Here is a 10,001-nt window from a genome sequence, read left to right as displayed (position 1 = left end):
ATGTTTGGAACACAAATTTTTAAACACAATATTTTTGAGTGCAAGCATATAATGTTCATAAACTAGCATAACATGTTTGGGACATATATGTTAATATGTTAGAACATATTATGTTTGGGACATAAAATGTTTGTAAATATAATATGCTTGAATGCAAACATATATTAATTTAGAAATAGCCTATTAACATATATGTGTTTAGTAGCTTGGAGCGCTATTTAACAGGGAGCGATATTGAATTAAGTTGGTGGTTGTTGCTTGTTATTACAAAATTAACATTTTATTTTTCCTTGGGCAATTGATCAGCTACTTCTTTGATCCTTACAAACTGTGTGGTCCGCTGTTCGAGTCCCCGTCCGGCAAAAGGTAAAATTAAAATAAAAAAATCATAAAATTGAATAATTTCTTCTACAATGTTTGTATTACAGAAAAAGGTGCTAAGAACTAAAAAATCTCGTGGAAGTGAGAAAGATGTCGGGGAATATACAATTGGGCAGAAACAAAATTTTGAGCATTCAGGTCGAAAACCTGTGTTGTTAGCACCTATATGTTTATTTTCATAATTCATTATGATTGTAAATATATAAATAAATAAATAAAATTTTGAGCACAATATTGTTTTGGAGAATTTTTTTAAGCATATAATATTTTTGGGTGTAAAATGCTTCCAAACATATTATATGTTCACATAATAACATATTGTTTTTTGGAAGACAACATTATTGAATTTGGATGCAAAAATACAAAATGTTTGGAACTTAGACTACCCAAACATATATTGTTTAGACCAATATGCTTTCAAACATATTATATATTGGAAGAGATCAAACATATAAATGTTTGGGCAATACCCAAAAATGTATATGCTTGAAGCAAAATATGTTTGGGAGTATATGTTACAGAAGCGATTTTTTGTGAGCGTGTACATTGAAAAAATATTGTGGTGAGGCCAAAGATTTCATTTCCTTAAAATACGAACGCGAATTTTGGTTATAATAGCATTTGTGAATTTCTCTTATATAAACTGTTTTCCTTGTCCAATAGCCGATAAATTCTTTTTGTCCTTATAGTTAAGTGATTCAACTTAAAAATGGGTATCTTTTCATGAAAGAAGGCTAGGGTCAATTCTAAAAAATTCTTAAAATTAATGAAATAGTCTTTAAATTTGTGGAATTTTTGTATCTTGACCACAAACCAAAATAGCGTTCAAAAATAGAAGAGGTTTTTCAACATTTTATTTTAAAAACGTATACATAGAATAATTTCTACTTAAAGTCGAGTCTGAATTTGGAAATTTAAGTTGTCGTTAGCACGTTTTTAAAGCACTGTGATAGCTCATGAAGAAAAAGCTGAAAAAACGAATATTTAAATTCAAATTTGACTCGGAATCAATACCAAAATCATTAGTGTACAAAATCTTTGGAACCGAACATAGAAATAATTAAGGAAATAAAGTTTTGAATGTGGTATTATTTTTTTTAACATCAAAAAATGCAATGAAAAAATTCGTAGTGATAGGATCAAAACAAATCTGCTATATATTAATGGAATGGATTTACATTTACGAAAATTGGACAACAATAGGTTTGTATGGGAATTTTTCGAATAAAAGTTATTCAATATAAACTTGCAAGACAGTTAGAATGGGTTTTATTCTCTTGGGTAAAATTAGGAGAAGTGTACACGTTCACGAATTTATCATTAATTCAGTTAAAACGAAATATATTGATATTTTCTAATGCAGTTCTATGTGACATTATGCAATATATCGCACATTGGACTTGTTGATGATTAACCAGCTGGCAATTGCAAGTTTACTGGGAAAAATGTTTTTACTAGGAAATATAAACGAAGGACTTCCAGTAAAAACTTGTGATAGTAATCAAAATGTATCGAGTACGCAAACAGAGCTAATATGACTTAAATTTTCTTACAGTCTCACAGAAATTGAATTAAAATGAATACAATTAAAATAATATGCATTTTAAGTGAAATAAAGCCTTTAAGTTTGTTAAATTTCAACCAAAAATGTGACTTTTGATACAAAAAATTTTAGCTTTTTTTCTAGCTATTTTTTAAAATTTTTTAGCTTTTTTTGGCTAGTTTTTTGGACAAATCTAGCGGTTTTTTGTGAAACAATTCTGGCAACGCTGTTCTGATAATTGGTTGATAGATTTGCTGCAAGTAGAGGATGCTGATGAGGAATGTGGTAATTCCGAAACGTGCGTCCATCCAACCATCTTGCAGTCTATAGGGCTTTGCCCAAATAAATTTGACAAACATTCTTTTCCTCTGTTGGTTAAGCTACACTTGTAGTTTAGTCAATGCATGGTTTTAAGCTGAAATAAAAAAACAACACTATTGAACACTATTAAAAAATTTTAATTACCAAATTGTCATATTAAGCACAAACGTAAAATCAAATCTATTTTTGTATTGAAAATTGAACTTATATTTTAAACGAAAAAAAATTAAGAAATTCAAGAGTGAACAATTATAACTAAATAAAATATCGAGTTATTTTTAACATTAAAAGCCAATGAAATTAAAGATAACATAATCTAATGTATTAAACATTATTTTCGCTTTAAAAACAAGAAAATTAACAACTTAATAAGCACATAGTGCTGTATAAAGTTTATTTTCTGGTGAAATTGAAAGAAAAAAGAAACGTATTAAATATTATTTTCGCTTTAAAGACAAGTAAATCAACAAATTAGTAAGCACATAGTGCTGTAGAGAGTTTATTTACTGGCAAAATAGAAAGAAAATAAAAGAAACGTTTTAAACTTTATTTTCACTTTTTAAACAAGAATATTAACAAACACATAGTTCAAAAAGTTCAAAATGTTAAACCCCAATAATGTATTACGGCCACCTGTTCTTAATGTACCCCCAACTAACAATGACCCAAACCCTAATCCTAGTAACTTGTCTAATGCTGAACGGAATTTTGATTTGACGGAACTTTGGACAGTTATTTTAGAAGTAATAAATAGTCAAATGCCTAGAATGTTGCAGACGTCTTTAGGTTCGAACACGATACACGTAAATGCTGTGGATCAAACTATCGACGAACAACATCGAGGTAACTAAGGCGAATTGGACAAGATCCCAGACGTTGTCAAATGTCTTAGGGAGTTTTCGGGAAAAGCAGGAGAGTTTAACTCCTGAAAAAAAAGAGTAGAGAGAATATTAAGGATATACGAAAATTATAAGGGAACACCTAAATATTACGGAATACTCAATACCATTAGGAACAAGATAGTAGGGAACACGGACATAGCATTAGAGTCGTATAATACGCCTCTAGACTGGACAGCAATTTCTAAATGTGTGACCGTACACTACGCGGACAAGAAGGACGTAGCGACACTCGAGTACCAGATGACAGGACTAATACAAGGAAAATCGACAGTACAGGAGTTTTACCAAGCCGTGTACTCGCATCTTTCACTGATCTTAAATAAGTTAGGCGGTTTAGATGTCGGAGGCGAAGCACTCAATTTACTAACGCAAACATATCGAGGTAAGGCGCTCGACAAATTCATAAAAGGCCTTAATGGCGATCTCCCAAGATTGTTAGGCATGAGAGAACCGACCCACTTGCCACAAGCTCTGCATCTATGCCTTAAATTGGAAAATCAAAAATTTCGTACGAACCACGCTCGAAATTTCAATAGCCAACCTACAAGGACTAACTTTCAATACCCAAAACCTCCTTTGCCCCGAGGAATCAACGCTTATAGAAACAGACAACCATTTTATCCAGAACTAGCCTACATTCTACGCCCACAAAATCCGTTTACCGTAAGAGCGAACAATAACGGAAGCAACCAAATTCTTAATAATCAACACAGACAACCAGCCCCGCGTCCATCCGCACCAAAGCCACCAGAGCCAATGGATGTTGATAGGAGTATCCGTTCTCAACAAGTTAACTATGCTAATAGCCAACGCAACATCAGTTCTTAGGTAAAAGACCAATAAATCCATCCTCTCAGCGGAATGTTCAACCTCTTAAGATCCAACGCAACTTTCACATTGGAACCGATGATAGCTCCTACTATGGTAACATAACAGGTTGGATGATAAGTCCCCGGTCTAATAAAGAAAAACATTTTTTGTCAAAATTCGTTTTTATTATTCAACATAGATCCCCTCAAGAGCGATACAACGATTATAACGACCTTCCAATTTTTTGATACCATTTTGGTAGTACTCCTTCGGTTTTGCCTCAAAATAGGCCTCAGTTTCGGCGATCACCTTTTCATTGCAGCCGAATTTTTCCCTGCGAGCATCCTTTTGAGGTCTGAGAACAAGAAAAAGTCGCTGGGGCCGGATCTGGAGGATACGGTGGGTGGGGAAGCAATTCGAAGTCCAATTCATGAATTTTTGCCATCGTTCTCAATGACTTGTAGCACGGTGCGTTGTCTTGGCGGAACAACACTTTTTTCTTCTTAATATGGGGCCGTTTTGCCGCGATTTCGACCTTCAAACGCTCCAATAACGCCATATAATAGTCACTGTTGATGGTTTTTCCCTTCTCAAGATAATCGATAAAAATTATTCCATGCGCATCCCAAAAATAGGGGCCATTACTTTGTCAGCGGACTTTTGAGTCTTTCCACGCTTCGGAGACGGTTCACCTGTCGCTGTCCACTCAGCCGACTGTCGATTGGACTCAGGATTGTAGTGATGGAGCCATGTTTCATCCATTGCCTCATATCGACGGAGAAAATCGGGTGTATTACGAGTTAACAGCTGTAAACACCGCTCAGAATCATTAATACGTTGTTGTTTTTGGGTGCTCGCGCGGCACCCATTTTGCACAGAGCTTCCGCATATCCAAATATTGATGAATGATGTGACCAAGACGTTCCTTTGATATCTTTAAGGCCTCTGCTATCTCTATAAACTTCATTTTACGGTCATTCAAAATCATTTTGTGGATTTTTTTGATTTTTTCCTCGGTAACCACCTCTTTCGGGCGTCTGCGTTCACCGTGCTCATTTCACCACGCTTGAATTTTGCATACCAATCAATTATTGTTGATTTCCCTGGGGCAGAGTCCGGAAACTCATTATCAAGCCAAGTTTTTGCTTCCAACGTATTTTTCCCCTTCAGAATACAGTATTTTATCAAAACACGAAACTCCTTTTTTCCATTTTTTCACAATAACAAAAGTTGCTTCACAAAAGACGCTCTATCTCACAAACTAATTGACTTACAGACGTCAAATTTTGACACGATTCATTTGGAGGTTGGTACTATATAAAAATAATATGCATTTAATACTAGCGATGCCATCTATGTGTCAGACCGGGGACTTATCAGCCAACCTGTTAGATGATGAGAAAGAGGATTACCATCAGACGGTACAAGAATACTATGAAATGACCCAAGAGGAAGAAATCGACAATTTAGATGAAGAATTTGACGATATTTTGAATGTCGAACGAAGAGCGGCGAAATACTCAAAATCCTTATTGATACCAGCTCAAGCAAAAATTATATCCAACCAAATCTTGTAAAAAAAGTAATTCCCAATAAGTTTCCATTCTATGCAAAGTCTGTAGCAGGAAACGTTCAAATAGATTCACATACGTATATTAATCTTTTTGGTCTTAAATTTTTCTTATTGCCCACTCTCATCATTTCATGGAATTTTTGGTAACGACAGTCTGAAAGCATTAGACGCAGTCATTTATACAAGTAACAACTGTATGGTCATTCGTGACAAGAAAACAATTCAAATCAAGCAACTCCTCAGCCAAAGCGTAAATTCGATTAAGCTGCAAGACGAACAAATAAATAGTAAACAGATAGAAATTATGCAAACCTTAGTCTCCTAATTTCCCTCACTTTTCTCAGAGTCAGATGAAAAATTGGCCTACACCACGAAAGTAATAGGAGAAATTCGTACATAAACCGACTCCCCAGTTTATACGAAATTTTATCCCTATCCAGCTTCATTAAAGCAGGAAGTCGAGAGTCAAGTCGAAAAAATGACGGAATTATAGGACCGTCGAGGTCGCCATACAATTCTCCAGTATGGATCGTCAATAAGAAACCCGACTCTCAGGGAAACAAACTATTTCGAATGGTGATAGATTATAGAAAATTGAATACTGTAACGATTTCGGACAGGTATCCCATTCCGGAAATATCGGACGTATTGGCGAAATTAGGGAACAGTAAATATTTTTCGGTGTTAGATCTCAAAAGCGAATTTCAACAAATCCCGCTCAAAAACTCTGATATATAAAAGACTGCATTTTCTATAAACAACGGCAAATACGAGTTCACTCGTTTACCGTTCGGTTTGAAAAACGCGCCGTCAATATTTCAACGCGCGCTTGACGATATCCTTCGTGATTTTATAGGAAGGACATGCTATGTGTACATCGACATAGTCATTTATAGCAAATCTGATGAAGATCATATTAGAGATATCGAAACCGTATTTAAGACCTTAGAAGATGCTAACATGAAAATCCAACTGGATAAATGTCATTTCTTCAAGGAAGAGGTAGAATTTCTGGGATTTGTAGTATCGCAGGCAGGTGTTAAGACCAACCCAAAAAAAGTCGAGGCTATAACAAATTTCCCACAACCCCGAACTCTGAAAGAGCTTCGATCCTTCTTAAGCTTATCCGACTATTATCGCCGCTTCATAAAGGACTATGCTAAATTAGCGAAACCTCTCACGTCGCTTCTCAGAGGAGAAGAAGGTCATGTATCTAAAAGACAGTCTTCGAAAGTCATTGTAGACTTAAACGAAGAAGCCATAGAGGCCTTTAACAAAATAAAGAACTCCTTGGTATCAGAAGATTTATTGCTATCCTACCCAAACTATGAAGAATATTTTTAGCTAACTACTGATGCGTCAGAGTTCGCTCTTGGTGCAGTCCTCTCACAAAAGGATAAGCCAATCACTTTCATTTCAAGAACACTAAGCAAGACTGAAGAACATTACGCAGCGAATGAGAAAGAAATGTTTGCCATTATTTGGGCACTTAATTCGCTTCGAATTTTTCTATATGGCGCAGCGAAAGTCAAAATTTTTATCGACCATCAGCCTCTATATGCTCTAAGCAACAAAAACAACAACAACAAGATGAAACGATGGAAGGCTATACTAGAAGAATATGATTATGAATTATTCTATAAGCCAGGGAAAAGTAATGTGGTAGCTGACGCCCTTTCAAGAGTACCAGCAGAATCATCAATTAATTCAATGTCTAAAATGACACACAGCGATGATATTTCTTCTCACAATCTCATTTATAGCGTAGAAACTCCTATAAATGTTTTTAAAAATCAAATAATTTTCGACTCCACGTTGCCATCCCAATATAAATTTGAAATAGTTTTTTCCGACCGTACATAGACACCTAATTTCAAAAGTAGAGTACTGGGTATACTATCAACTAGTTTCAACCTTAAAGAAATACCTTAACCCTTCAGTAGTAAATGGCATTAAGGCTCCTGAAGCACTGATGGGAAAAATCCAGGAAATTTACCCGGACCACTTCTCAAAATATCGAATAAGGTTCACAAACCTCCAAGTGGAAGATGTGAAAAACGAACAACACGAAGAAATAATCATTAGCACACATAAAAGAGCTCACAGAAATGGAAAGGAAAATAGGGCACAAATTCTGGAAAATTTTTATTTTCCCCGTATGAACCATAAGATTAATGGCATAGTGAAGCAATGCACAGTTTGTAAGGAAAATAAGTACGATAGGCACCGGCCAAAACCAGTACTTAAAGAAACTCCAATTCCTACATACGCCGGAGAAATCCTCCATATTGATATTTATATAACGGAAAATCACCTTGTCCTTACAGCATTGGATAAATTTTCGAAATACGCCAAATGCAAGCTCATTAAATCAAGGAATATTGAAGACGTTAGAGAGCCTATAAGAAAACTAATTTTCTTATATGGTGTGCCAAAAATAGTAGTATTCGATAATGAACCATCCTTTAATTCAGAAGCAATAACATTTATGCTACAGGATACGCTAGGGATAAAAATATATAAAGCCCCACCCTACACAAGTACTCAGGTAGAACGCTTCCATTCTACATTGACAAAAATTATGCGCTGCTTGAAAAGTCAACGCACAAATTACACATTTCGTCAACTCCTAGACAGGGCGACTTATGAATACAACTATACCATTCACAGTACGACAGGACAGAGACCACTTGAAGTATTTTACGGACGACGAGTTAGCACAAACCCCGAAACGTACGAAAAAGCTCGACAGGAGACACAATTTATGTTAGAAACAATAAGCGTTTAGGAACGAAATTGTCACCAAAATTTAGAAAAGAAGTTGTTAAGGAAAATCATTCCACAACAATTATTACTGAGTCAGGAAGAGTTGTCCACAAAAGTAAGTTCACCTCCCTTCCTCATTTTATAGAATACTCTTGACCCTCCATTCATCTTTCGCCAGCGAACTACAAGTGTTTAATCACACACTATCGCATCTCGTGTCAATTAATGACGGACAAGGAAGAATCCAGAACGGTACTTTTAAAAGATAATCCACATAGTGGAATTAGACCGATACTGGAATTTGACAGATAACATACGGACAGAAATTGAAACCACCATCCCCAATTCCAATCCCTTTTACCCACTCCTGATTCATGAATTATCCCAGGTTCGTGATATTTTTGAACTTTTAGCACCAACAGATCAGACTAGAAATAAGAGAGCTATTAACATACTTGGAACTGCATGGAAATACATCGCAGGATCCCCCGATCGCGACGATTATGAATTAATAACAAATACGCTAAATGAATCATTAAAAATATTAATCAACAAATGTAAAGGTATTATATAATAAAAAGAAAATAATGAGCAACAAAGTTTATACTGATGTAATTTTGAAACCTGTAAAAAGAAATGGCAAAATTGTAAATGTTAAATATAAAGAAATAATGAAGAATAATAATGAAACATATGGAATCTTAAATGCATGCTCTAAAATAAATGACGTAAAGATTTGTAAATTGAACCAATTAGTGGAACATATTTGATCAAATTCCACAACATAACTGTAAAATAAATAACAAACTTTACAGAAATTTGGAAGCTCCCCATATGGACGTTTCTCCATCGTCAATTCAACAAACCCCAATTGAAAACGAATTTGTAAATCTCTTATCTTTGGAAATGTTGAACTACGTTCATATTAATAACACTAAGAAAATATACGAAATTAAATCAGACTTTGTTACTACAAAATACATACATTTTTCTGTTGGGAGTTGTGCTAAAAGTTTGCACAGTATTGTTCTTTTTCCTTGTTGCCCTTGTGATATTTCATTAATACAGATATTTACATAGCGGTCCTCCAAATACTCTTATATGTATGCGTACATATATGACGTATTACTTCAGTGGAGACATATCTGTTGTTATTGTATGTGTAAATGTCATCTCCAACTAATTGCCCATGACATTCTTTTGTTTTAATGTAAATCGATCTCTTAAGCCGGCCGCTTCGCTACTCCCGTGACCAAAGTGATAACCAATTGGAAACAACAACAAAGTGAAATGAAAAATAGAAAAATATTTGAAATAGAAAATCAGAACTAAACAGTGAATTAAACGAAAGTTTAGAACATTAAAAAAAAAAAAAAAAAAAAACAATTATTATAAAGGGTGATTTGTTAAGAGCTTGATAACTTTTTAAAAAAAAAAAACGCATAAAATTTGCAAAATCTCATCGGTTCTTTATTTGAAACGTTAGATTGGTCCATGACATTTACTTTTTGAAGATAATTTCATTTAAATGTTGACCGCGGCTGCGTCTTAGGTGGTCCATTCGGAAAGTCCAATTTTGGGCAACTTTTTCGAGCATTTCGGCCGGAATAGCCCGAATTTCTTCGGAAATGTTGTCTTCCAAAGCTGGAATAGTTGCTGGCTTATTTCTGTAGACTTTAGACTTGACGTAGCCCCACAAAAAATA

Source organism: Haematobia irritans, chromosome 2 (assembly GCF_050003625.1).
Source record: "Haematobia irritans isolate KBUSLIRL chromosome 2, ASM5000362v1, whole genome shotgun sequence".
NCBI classification, from domain to species: Eukaryota; Metazoa; Arthropoda; class Insecta; order Diptera; family Muscidae; genus Haematobia; species Haematobia irritans.
The sequence above is the reverse complement of the archived record's forward strand: the minus strand, read 5'-3'. Positions refer to the sequence as shown.